We start from the raw sequence: 13,710 nt of genomic DNA on the forward strand, positions 1-13,710 counted from the left end.
AGGAGGTACAGAGAAATATTTCAGTTTATTTTTTAACATCATAGATTTTTTTTTTTTTACATGCGCACAGGCTTTTTTCTCATCCATTGATAATAATTTGTGGTACAACTCCTTAAAATACACCAAAAGGTGAAGTTCAAATTTTAAAACAAGCAAAATAGCAGAAATAAATGAATAAAAAGGCCTAAATTGAAGGTTAATGTTGGATAAGGCACAGGAAAGAGTTTAGGCGAGACTGCAGACACTAATAATGTATAACAATGGAAAATCTAGGAAAGTAAAGCTGTAGTAGGAGAGGTGAGGTTGAGTATGCAGTAATAAAAAGCACCACTAGATGTCTCAGCCTGTAAAATGACTTTTTGTACATAGTTTCCAAATAGTTGTATACAAGTATTTTGTAGAGCTTTTGTATATAGTTATTGCATATTATAAATGTAACTTAGGAATAGATTTTTTTGTTGTTGCAAACATTGTGGTTATTTAAATTGTATGCTAATTGTTGTATGTATAATAATTTATTGCTACTATTTATTCACAGGATCTTTTATTTTGTGGTAAAGATATTGATATTATATTTAATATTTTTTATCTCATTTAAGCATCTATATTTTGCGACATGTTGTGTTATACATTAAAGACAATGATAAAAACAATTCAATTCAATTTATTTTGTTACGTAAATCGCCGTTGGGGGGGTGAGGGGGCGCACCGACAGCCGACTCTGCACCCCAAGATAACTTTTGGAACACATCTTTCAGAGCCTCAGGTCTGAAGCAACTAATGTTGACCTCAATTAGCTTTTTCTTCTGTCAATAGATCAGATTATTCATCCCCAGTTTTGTTTTTGTTCCATGTCAAAATTTTTATCTAATGCATTGTTACAATTACAACAAAAAAATTAAAGATTTGTTGAATGTTCTGCACACAGAGACTGCCCTGTTTAGTTTATTTCAAATATCCTCCATTTTGGGATGATTGTTTTTATTCTTTATTATCATGAACAACATTCTTGTTTATAGACTGTCATAAAACCTGAGAAAAACATATACTCCCAAGCCAAATGTTTTCCATATGTACAATGGCTTTGAAAATGTTTTATTTCCCATAAACTGTCCCACATGTTGTCACATTACAACCACACATGTAAATTTATTTTAGTGGGATTTTATGTGATAGACCTAAATGTCTGAATGTAAAGTACAATGAAAATTATACTTGGTTGATTTATGTTTTATAAACAAAAGATTTAAATGTTTGCTACAAAAGTATTTATTAGCACCCTTTATTTTGATAACCCTCAATAAAATCCATTGCCACCAAGTGTTTTTAGAAATTAGTAAATAGAGTCCACATGTGTGCAATCTAATCTCAGAAAAGCCAAAACAGACATGTGTGGTTGAGGTAAAGTAATGAGAAAGTTTAAAGCGGGTCTAAGTTATAAAGATATATCCTAATCTTTGTACATCTCCCAAAGAACCGTGCAAACTATTACACGAAAATGGTAAAATTATGCATCTCAGCATCTCATCCTGAACAAACCATCCCAAGGAGGGAAGGAAGCAAATACAGGACAAGAGTCTGCAAAATATTTGCGACTGGGGCGAAGGGTTACCTTCCTGTAGGACAATGATCCTAAACACATAGCCAGAGCTACAATGAAATTGCTTTGACCAAAGCTAATTCATGTGTTCAAAAGGTGCAGTCAAAGTCCAGACCTTCTTCCGACCTTCATGAAAATCTCTTTTTGTTCAGATGCTCTCCATTTAATTTGACTAAGTTGAAGCGATTTTGCAAAGAATGAGCAAACGTTTTAGTCTCAAGATGTTGAGAAGCTGGAAGATATATCTCAAAATACTGTAGCTAAAGGTTGCAGTACAAAGTATATCCATATTCACATACACAATAATGTGGCACATTGTGTTGGTCTATCATTGAAAATTCCAATAAAATACATTTATATTTTGGGTTGTAATATGAGAAATGTAAAAAAAATTGAGGGTTATGAATACTATATTTGTGGGTACATATGCAAACACCCTAAAATGACTGAGAAACACCAAAGACTTAATCATTTAAATAACGCAGAGGCTATCCGTACGGTTGCTGTATCAATATACCGACATTCTATCCATACGCAGCACCCCTCATTGGGCAGTTTAGTTCACGTGATAAGGTTAGGCATTGGTCAGTTTAGGTCACGTGACTAAAGATTAAACCTAACCCTAAAAATTGTTGCAATATAGGGTTATAACCTAAACCTAATCCTAAGACCCTAATAGCACCGGGGGTAGTCCGTACAGCAACCGTACGAAATGACACTTTCTTTAAATAAAAATGTGCAATATAGAGCATATAGTATAGAGTGAAATATTGAAGAAGAAAAAAGACTAAACAATCTCAAACAGATTTCATCCACCTATACTTGGCGTGTGGTATACAATGCTGTAAAGAATTTCAGAATAACCAGAATAACTTGTGTGACCATTACCCACAACATTTATTTTCAATGAACAGCAACCAATACAGTCATCAGCAGGTGCAAGGTAAACCACAGGTATGGCATAATAATGGACTCATTTGAAGAACTCAGAACATTATGAAACTGACAAAAGCGAGGAGTTCTTGTTAAGAATAGCTGGGGTTCTATTTTCCTCAAAAGAAATGATCAAGTTTTTGTCCTGTTGCTTATTAGATGATGCAAAAAATCTAACAATATCAAGCAGTTTTTCCACTTTTCCAGTAACATTCATGGCATGCAAACACGCCACATGAATAAACGTTTTTATACCAACCACCCCTATAAAAACGGAGGCAATCAAAATATATTGAAACCTATAAAAAAACAAGAAAAAAAACATAACTTTAAACCCAAGGAAATTTCTCACTATAGTTTTAGATCTAGCTCTAGAAGACAAGTTTTTACAAAAAGTTAGAAATGATACAAATAGCAAACCCATCAATGTGAGAGTAGTAGTGTCCTTAGAGCGCATTAGTACAAGCATTATCTTGTTGTGCCAGACAGTTCAGTAGTAAATACCCTGGCAGAGGGCCTCGTAGTAAACTGATGGAGCTGCACGACAGAGCTGCAATGTTGCAGTCTTCCTGGCATGAAGATATGGGTCATGCTAGGCTGTCCTCTCCCTCACCCCTGCTGCAGAGCCCAAACCCTGATGAGATTAGCTGGCCAGCCAGGCGCTCAGTGGTGGTAAAACACAAACACCACTGATTATGTGGACATTACAGTCAGATCTCCTCACACTTCAACTCAAACTCTCTTGTGCTTGCCACATGTGGGTTAGCGTAAATACCGCTATGCCATTTTGAAACATACACTGCCACAAATCTGACGGATGGGAATCAATGGATAGTATCACATAGTTAGAGAACATACATCGAATGATATTGGGTCTGAGTTTGATTGAGGCAGTCGTTTTTATCTCCATCTGATGTGTTTTCCTGACCAACTTGTTTGTTAGTACTAGGCAGAAATACAGTTGAGTCATTTGATGTAATCTTTTGATGACCAATTTTGTGAGGAAACTTGGCGAATGGGGCTCTTCAGCCATCGCTACTCCCTGTTAAATCACTGCTAAAAATGGGATTAGGCAGGTTGGCATGCCAGGGTAATCACTCATTCAGCAGCAGCCAGGAGAAAAGGCCTCCTTAAGGAGAAAGAGTGAGTTTTATATAGCTGAGAGCTTTGATTACTGCCCGTCTTAAAAGCCGCATCCGATGAGTAAAGACGTGCACTGGTCCTCCCCCACATTTACTGGGCAAGTTGCCCTCCTGGGTTCCTGTAAATAAGTGATGTCACAGTGCTTAATGATGTCCAGACTAAAGTCTCCTGAGAAAAACCCAAAACTAGAGTAAGCATGTTGCCTTTTAATCATGTCAACAAAATATTAGTGTCAGACACTTCTCCACACTCCATTTCGCGATGGAATGACGAGTGATGCAGTCAAAGCGTGGTGCTGTGAACCAATCAATCAATTCTCTCTCAAACTAGACGAAGCAGAGTAGTTGGAAACGGATGGCTGCTTAGTCAATGATGAGAATGCCAAAAATGAAGAGCGTATATAAGAAAGCAGACTCGTTTAACTTTCTCCCATTCGCCTAGATGCAAACTGGGAGTGACAGTTGTTTCCAGTTGCTACATATAAAAGGGCCCATCATAAAGCCTGGCTAGAGGAAACAGGATAAGCGCTTGAGCCAAGGCTGTAAAAAGCTCTCTGGGAACTTGAAAGCTACACAAATGAAGTCTGCGTCTGCCATCTGGAAACAATAAACAAACAAAACCCAGCAGCCAAACAAACACAACGAATGGCAGAGAGTGAAGAAAGAGAAAAAGAAACAAAATCCAACATTAAGGGTTTGTGAGTGTGAATGACTGATAGGGAGAGGAGTGTGTCAACGGTACAACAAAAAAGAGAAGAAGAAGAAAAAAAAAACTGCAGCATGCATCATTAGCAGACACTGATGGGGAGACGGACAGAGACAACGCTTTGTGTAAAACATCCTTTGATGCTCAGAAGATGGCCCTGCTGTTTGAATGTGTGTGGTACAACTGAAACCTGGTTCTAATGAAGTGTAAAGCTAACAGGAGGCTCCCTGTCTGCAACCAGGGCTGGTGCCAGGGATGTGATCTGAAGTAACACACCAGCTCCAAGTTTTGAAAAGAATAACCAAAGATATCGACAGACTCAATGTTTACACATACAACAAAGAGGGAAATTTACTTTATATTAGTAACTTCAAAATAATATAAAATGTGTGCATATCAGTGCTTTGGACATTTGTGATACTTACTGTAGAACTGCAAGCCAGTCACATTTAAGAGAAACGTCTGGTTAAGAAATGTCAAATGTAAGCAGTGATATTTGTTCTTACAAACTTAAGTTTATGAGTCATTAACCACCTCAAGAGAATGTTGAAGCTGCTGGACACTATTTTTTTTTAATCAGATAAAATCATAGTGTTGGCTTCAAAGATCAATAAATTGAAGATCATCTGCTCAAAAAAAAGATGTGAAAGGTTGAAATTGCCACTTCGTCTCATCTCCACCATAAATGCTCCGTTCGTTGACATTTTCGCGCATTGCATTGTGGGATGTGGAGTTGCGGAGACGGTGTGTAAAAAAGTGTTTTTACTTCATTATTACAGGAAATACTGGGAACAAACGAGAACTAAAAATGGTGTTAAGCGAATCGTTGCCTACTTTGCCTGGTGAAGAAACACAAGAAAACACATTAAGAAGAATAAAGTAAAAACACTTTCATGTACATCCCATAATGCAACGCGTGACCCTTTCCCAAAACTTTCAATGAGAGAGTGTTTACAGTGGAGACCAAAACAAACTTTTGGGGGAAATTTCAACATTTTTCCTTTTTTTTTTGGAGTAAATTATGTTTAATCAATTGATCTATGAAGCATAAATTATGATTTTATCTAATTAAAAGTGATTGTGGGTAGCAGCTTTAAGCAACTATTTGGTAAAGCTTAAGGTGCTATCCGGAGTTTCTGAGAAACGTTTCGATGTCCTGCCTTAAACAGTCTCACTTCCTCCCACTGCCTCTGCCAATCTACCAGAAGCCACGCCTCTACTTTTCTGCACACACATCGCGGAACATCACAAGGTCGCATTGATAAACGTAGGTCTATGGGTCAGGTAAGAGCCAAAATCATATTTACCTGATTGCTGTTGTGACACGAGGCTTTGTTTCCGTGCACAGTTCCGCATTCACTTTGATTGACAGTTTCAAAAACAGGAAGTCAAAGCCTATTGGCTGGGCGCACTTGGCGATCGTTTCCAATTGTATAGGGGTCTATAGGATGAAGGATTGACTTATATACATTAATGTATATGAATGACCACCGGCAGTAGACCAGAGTAAAAGACTAGTCAGGTATTTTTTTCACATTTCAAAAGAATCATAAATAAACAGATTTCTCAGAAACTCCGGTTATCAGATTGAAGGTGCTAACAGGTACAGTGAAAGAACACTTATACTGTACAACATGAAAGACAGATGCATTTAAGGTTATTCTGGCAATATCGTATAGTTTTAGAATGCAGAAAAGCTTACAGCTCCAGACATAAACAACAAGTCCTCACAATCTCTTTGTTGAGAAGTCGTGACGCTGCACATCAACCTCGGGAAGTAATAACCTTCATTAATACGCTATATCCACTGCATACATTACCAACCCATTTACTTTTGTAGTTAGCAATCCAAAGTAGGCCTGGGTAATACATCGAGAGTTGAGGTACATCAATATATAAAAATATACAATATCGCCTGTATCGATAAATGTGCCTGTGTGGCATTTTGCATCAGCAAATTTAACCCAGAATGGTCTTTCTGGGAAGACTTTGAGGTAAAAATATCAAAATTTATTTTGTATATGTTTGAATTTTGAGAAGCAATATCGAGATATGAATTTCGGTTCATATCACCCAGTCCTAATCCAAAGTTTAGTGTATTTCCTAATCCTTGCACTGAGTAATAATCAGTGTCATTGCCATTGATATTGAAGTGAACCCTGTGATTAATTGGCTGTGAGGGACTGTTAAACGGAAAAATTCCAAAAGATAATGAACTCACTCACAGGCTGCCGTTGGAAGTGAGTGTCAACAGGCAGACTGTCAATACTGACACCGAGGGGTTAAACCATGAACTACAACTGTGTGGCCCCGACATGGACGTGTGTACGCTTACAGATAGACTCACTTATTGCGCAGACATGCTTCACCATCATCTCAGAACAAGAGTTGGTGCAAACAAAACCGCACAAACAGAACTGGCCTCCTGCTGTGCCTGGTTAGCAAACACTCTGCTATAAAAGCAGGCCTCTTACTCATTAGGGTGCTGTGTATTAGACAGGAAATGCTGGGTAAATTACACCTCATCGCCCTGGAACTAGCCGACCATCACCATGGCAATGAGCCAATCTCAGTGTTGTGAGGGCATAAGAAAACTCCATCTTAGCAGAGAAAAAGGGTGGGTGGAATACAAAATACAGGTTCCTCCGATAACTGCAGAAACAATCAGTGTCTGGAATACATATCGACCCAAAAATTTTTCAGAAGTAAAAACACACTCCCAAATCTGTATCTGTTTATCAGGCAGTCCTGTCCTTATGACAGAGCTGACTCTACACCTGGAAGCAATATCCTGCCCACACACAAGTTTGTTACCCAATTAATGCTGCATAGTCTAAACTGTACCAGCCAAACACTCTCTTTATTAGAGATTGTTAGTCATGCCTTCAGTCAAGGCTTAGCCAGGTTTCAATAAGCTGAACTTGGGTGACAAATTCTTCTATAGATAATGAGAAACTGAACCATACACACAAATTGATGAATTGTTCATCAATTATATCATGCACAAGCACAACAAACTGAATACTGATATTTAAAAAAAATAAATAATTAGAATTTGTTCTTATTTTTCAGGTTTGCAAAAATGGTTTTAGAAAATATGTTTACAAAAGAAACCCAAACTCCTCAAAACAAAGGGGTTAAGCATATAACTGGTAGAATAGAGCAAGAAGTTTCACGTCCCTACATGCTAAACAGGCTGCCAGTCTATTGCAGAGACAGCGCATCACAGGCACATGTTCGATAACTCCTACGGCCAATTTACAAACGTCAATAAAGCTGACATACATGCTTATGGACTGTAAAGATTGAGTTTCCTCCTTTTTTACAAAGATAGCTGATCGATGAGACAATGCCTACCATTGCCTTCAGAGGGGCCTTCAGTAAGGCACATTACAAAAACATTGGAACAAAATAGCTGAAATTTGATCTATTATTTCAAAGTCAAGTTGACTAAAACTGCTTATTTATCCTTGCAGTTTTCATCTTTCACTTATACATATTTCAAATAACACATTGAGAAACCACTGAAAATTCTATCCAGTAGTTAACTTTTCTCTTTTACTACTGTGGCTTTACAAACATAAAATTGTATGTGGTCTCTGGGTAAAAATGAGTTTGACATCCCCGCTTAACAGAAGACATTTTCATCAAAGCACTTGTGTTCCCTCACATCTGTAGAAAGCCCTAACACAGGTTTTCCACTTTTGTTGTCATTAAAAACAGAGACTATTCCCCTAGCTTCACATTTAATCCGACCACCACGCTCACAGCCTTAACCACATAAACCACCCGTCAACCAAGCCTGGCCCGTGTTTCTTGGACAAAATTCTTTTGTTGCATTGTTCACACATTCCTCTCCGGCTGTGTTTTTACAGATGCAATTCCATGTGCACTCTGGGCCCTAAGAAGTCCGACTCTGTAGCCCAAGATGTGCTGTTGATCAAAGGCTTCAGTGCTGAAGCAGAGACACTTGTTTTGGTTGAGCTTTTTTTTTCTACTTCAATGGGGGGGATACAGGTTAACAGACCCATCTGTTGGCCGTATGTATCCACCTTGGTCAGTGCAAAGACAAGTGTAGGCCTCTCTTCTTTGCGGTCCCAAACTGCTCCCTGGACTGTGTTTACTCAGCTGGTCCCCACACCAGTCGCCAGAGCTTTGTTTTCACACAGCAACATGTGTTAACTTAATGCTCTGTAACAGATTTCAAAGGCAAGCTTAGCTGAGTCAACAATAGATAATATAGCAATTTGAAATTCATCGGCTTATAGCTAAAAAAGAAGAAGAGATTTATCTGGTAACGTTCAAGAAATGAGAAATCTCTTAAAACCTGAGCTGCATTTAAAAAGTAATTTTGAGTTTAAACAAAATTATTTCCTGTGTCCTATGATACTTTTTGTTTATTAAAATGGTTTACATATTTCTCCAACAACTACCGAATATTTTAAAATCCTTCACGCAGTTGGGCAATGGCCAAGTATGTGTCAAGTAACAGATCAGAAAAACCATTAAAGCAGTTGAAGCAAGGCATGGGGCTAAAGGTTACTCGACCTACTTGCTCACCCTCCCAATGCTGAAGAATTTGGTTACACAGTCCCCAATGGTTGTTGTCTTGCTTGATTGGATTATGGCCACACACCTCAACCTCAGCTTCCACCACCAATCAATGAGGAAATGAGGTGTCAACACGCTGATGTTTATTCAACACTCATTTATTTTTCCACTGGAAGTAAAAGAAAGCACTCCTGTAGAAACCGCCAGATGAGGAAACAGTTTTTAAGATTTAGTGCATATTTCTAATTTTGGTAATTCAGCTTTAATGGAAAAAAAACTCTGTTTTTCTTTTTTTTTTTATGTTGTCTAAGCACAATTTAATTGTGTTACTAGTAAATACCTCCGGGATTTTTTTCCCCCAGTATACTGTGAAATCAATATTACATTAATAGCTTATTTAAACTACATAGAGTGTAAATTAAAACACATATATTAAAATTATATCTTCTTCCTAATTCCCTTTATTACCAAGAAGATGATGCTTTTTAAACTTCCGGCTGTGTGTCCATATGACCAAGCTAAAGGAAATCGTAATGGGAAGACACCAGGAAGTCTTTAATGCTTTCAGTCAGCATGAAGTGTCATCAAAATAAAATTCTGCACAGTAGCAACTACTTAAAACGACTGGGGCAATTGAAATTTCTCCCCTCCCAATTTATGCCAAATGCCTCTTTATAAACATTGTAGCATGACTGCCAAGTGTCGGCGCTGCTTTATGCCCCTTCTCTTAATTGAAAACGTTATAGGGGTGCATTACTCTTGGGGTTTTTATAAGCTGTGCTATAAAGCCCTAGCAGGCCCTGAGAGGGGAAACTGCCCATTAACTTATGAGGTCCAGGCCTTGGCTCTCTTAATTGACAACCTCTAGGCTACTTTCATCACTTGTCGACTTCATAGCGGCAGTCAATGCTTCCTCCAGGATGCTGTTGCATCTTTGACATGAGGGTGTTTGTGACAAAGAGCAGTCTGCCGCCAATGCCAGCGCGAGAGCTCTAGGCTGTCCATAAAACAAGCGCACACATTCCTCTCCCAAAATCCAGCCTTCTCAGGGAGCAGCATTTAACCACAGAGCACTGCTTAGCAGAAAGAGCAGCCTGAAATTAAAATAGGCCCCAAGAGGAATGGTGACATTTTAATAACTTGTACACAAATCATGCACTAATAGATTAATACTTTTACAATATGGAGGAAAGAAATGGCCTACTGTTCACTACTTTTTTTCCCCTATGTAACAGTCAGTTCATACACTAATTTGGCACGATCATCAAATTTGTACCTTTTAAAAATGTGCATTGAGTTGAAGCCACATGCCACAATGCTGCCACAAGCAAACAAATCATTTGATGTTCCCCATTAAACTTGTGATGATACCTGCGTGAAATTGTGAAGAAATAGAAGAGCAACTGCTACATCTGTCACTGAGGCTGGTTACGGAGTCCTAAAGAAATGCACCCACAGCCATGTCAGTGGATGAACAAAACGCTCAATTAAAAAAAACAAACAAAAAAACACACAAATACGCATTCCTTAGTCAGTAGGTACTCATTTACAGTTTGCAGTACTATTGCTGACTGTGTCTCCATCCTTTTAGATCTAAGATATTCTTTAGAGAAATACATTATTACACATAGTGCTGTCAATAGATTAAAAATATTCTGTGATTAATTAATCTCTTTTTAAAATCACCTAAAAATTGCTGAGAAACACCCTGAATTTGACGTATTTTCATTCGAATTACATTAATGTGGCAGATCGAAACATTTATACTGTATATAACAAAGTGGCTTTATAAAGTCTTTTATTGTTTGTTTTTAACAGACTAAAACCATTTCCATTCCACTGTATGTAAGACTATAAAGGGCTGCTGACACCTTTAGTTTAGACCATCAGTGGAAATATTGATGTGTACTTTAGTCAATCTACAAATAATAGAAAACACAAATGCAATAAAACATCAGGTTTATATGAAGTGCTATAAGTTACCACATCATAAACAGAAAGATCACTTTTATGATCAATACAATTATAGAATCACAAACTTGTTGTTTTTTCTCTCCTTCAGATAATATATAATAAATAAACAGACCCATCCATCGCAGTGCTGTAAATTAGCACATAAAAAATAACTGTTCATCACAAAATAAAGTACTATAATATTAATAACATCAAGTAATCACTTCTAGTAGTAGTAGCCCTGCCCACATCCTCTACCACTGAGAGTGGTCGACTATCGTTTATCCACTGACTTTGTTTATTTGTCACTCATGGACTTATTCATTTTGGCTCTGAATCCTGTCATCTTGTCCAGTGTGGATTGGCCACTGGGTTTAGTGTAGTGTCTGTAGGACCGCTGTCTGTGCTAGTTGCAACATAGTTAGCATTGAGGTAGAAAAGCTCAGCTGGAAGGCTGGAGGAGAAAGAGCTTTACTTATCCACATCCGGTGTGTTTTTTTAATTGAAATTAACGCTCACAAAGACTTGTTCTCAGGTTCAACCTTTGTAGCCGGTGCATCAGTATTTTGGGTTTACCGGAAACGCGTGCAATGAGAAATGTTCTGCGCTGTTTGGGGTGCAAAAAAAAAGAAGCAATTAACGCGAAGAATTTTTTAGCGAGTTATTTTTTCCTGTAATTAATTAATCGCGATTTACACGTTAAAGTGACAGCCCTAATTACAGACCTATCAAGCTATAATTGTAAATTAATCGGTAGACTGAGAAGGCAATTAGCTGAAGAAAGATGTTTTTTCTATATATCAAGTAATTTAATTTATTTTAAACAAAATTATTGTCAACAAAAACTTAATATCAATTATTCAATTACAATCATAGGGATTGCGATTCGATTATGAATTTAGATGCACTTTTTCCACAGCATTTTTTGTTTCATGACCACTGATTGATTTCTATTGTTAAAAACATAGCAATTGCATTCAAACACAGGAAACACATTTACCATGCAGTTCCAACTGAACAGTTCTGTGTAAGCGCTTACACAAAATAACTTGTTCCGCTTTAGCGCATGTCAGCCCTGCTTGGACTACTTAAATGCACTTTGTGTTTCTGCAATATATTTAATTTGACTCAACAGCCCAGTCAGTTAGGCCTTTACATTATTATTTAATGTATTCATAAGTGGGGTCAAGTTCAACATTTTACTTAGTATTTTTATTCTATTTTGTGCACTGTTGGAATTTCAGCGCTGCTAAATAAATATTTTATTATATTTTTAATTGATTTATTAATTGAAGCATTAATATGAATTTCTGCACTTGCAATGCTTTAATTCTTAGTGAGTTTAGAACACACAGTCATAGCCATAAACGTAACACTACTAATAATCATAATCATCTATTTTGGTTTCCAGCCAACACATTTAATTTCAGTGGATCCCTAGTTGTTTTGTTAGTTTGTTCCACTTCTTAGCAGCATAATAACTAATTCTGGTTTATATTTGCTGATGTAAAATGGCACACAGGCACATTTATTAACAAACAGCTAATCAATATCTTCCATTTTTGGCTTTTTTGTCTCAAAGGGAGAGCACTAGTGAGTGAATAAGAGAAGTAAAGAAGTACACTGTTTGACTGTACTCTATAAATAATTGTAAATACTTGTATGATGTGATTTGTACATAAAAACAAGGGGAAAAAAAATTGGATATATCTCGATATAGGCGATATTGTCATTTTCAATATCCCCAAAATAGAAAACTCGATATATTGCCCAGCCCTAGTCCAGTTTGCTCGATTAAAAACATCATAATAGTCCTATATTATGAACATGTGAACACCATGTTCTTAAAGTGGCAGCTTTCACAAACCTAATACTGTATTAAAATGAACCTGAATAATTCTAATAGTTAGAAAGTTAACTACTCCTAAGCAGAGGTGAAAGTAACGGATTACAAGTACTCACATTACTGTAATTGAGTGATAACGGGCATTGTGAAACTACAAAAAATGAAATGACCAGACAACAATAAAATGCCTCACATCATAGCCGACCAATCAGATTAAACGTAATACACCGCGCCAAAACAGCATTGAATGGAGGTTATTTTCTCAGAGCATCGCCAGAAGATTCTACAAGCACCATGTAACCTATGAAGCAGTGATTCCCAAACTTTTCACAGTACCGTACCCCTTCAGACATTTAACCTGAAGCCATGTACCCCCTACTCCTGCAAAAACACAATATATAATGTAGGCCTACAGCGAAATGTGTCCCTGAATTTGACCTTTCCTTTTGAGAAATAATATATAATTTCTCCTGAAGAAAATGCAAGTGAGGATGTAGGTGCTGGCCCGCGTCACACTGCATTAGCATTAGCTAGCATTAGCATTATCCAGCAATAGCATTAACTTAGAATTGACAGTGACCTAGCATTAGCTTTAACCTAGCAATAGCATCAACCTAGCAATAGCATCAACCTAGCAATGTCATCAACCTAGCAATGTCATCAACCTAGTATTAGCTTTAACCTAGCAATAACATTAGCCTAATATTAGCATTAACCTAGCATTAGCATTAGCTGCTCTATTTATAATCCAGTCTCCAATGTTGTCACAGTGTTTTTCATTTTCATGCACTATGACAATTAGCGTACCCCACTTTGGGAACCTAGAACTTAAAGTACTGGTTATTGGTGTTAGTTTATCTTCAAAAAAAAATTTAGACAAACCTTTTATTTTATACAGATGCCTTTGTGGGAAATAAATCAAATAATACATTAAAGTTACAATTGTGCAATATGTGGTCTCTTCCTTTTTAAGTTTATA

At 37.2% G+C, this 13,710-nt stretch overlaps 1 protein-coding gene across 1 annotated transcript in view; it reads right to left on the reverse strand.

The window, feature by feature from the left end:
* clybl (citrate lyase beta like) overlaps positions 1–13,710 on the reverse strand; it is a 73,719-nt gene that overhangs the window by 59,427 nt on the left and 582 nt on the right. The window lies entirely within an intron of this gene.

Source organism: Gouania willdenowi, chromosome 21 (genome assembly GCF_900634775.1).
Source record: "Gouania willdenowi chromosome 21, fGouWil2.1, whole genome shotgun sequence".
NCBI classification, from domain to species: domain Eukaryota; kingdom Metazoa; phylum Chordata; class Actinopteri; order Blenniiformes; family Gobiesocidae; genus Gouania; species Gouania willdenowi.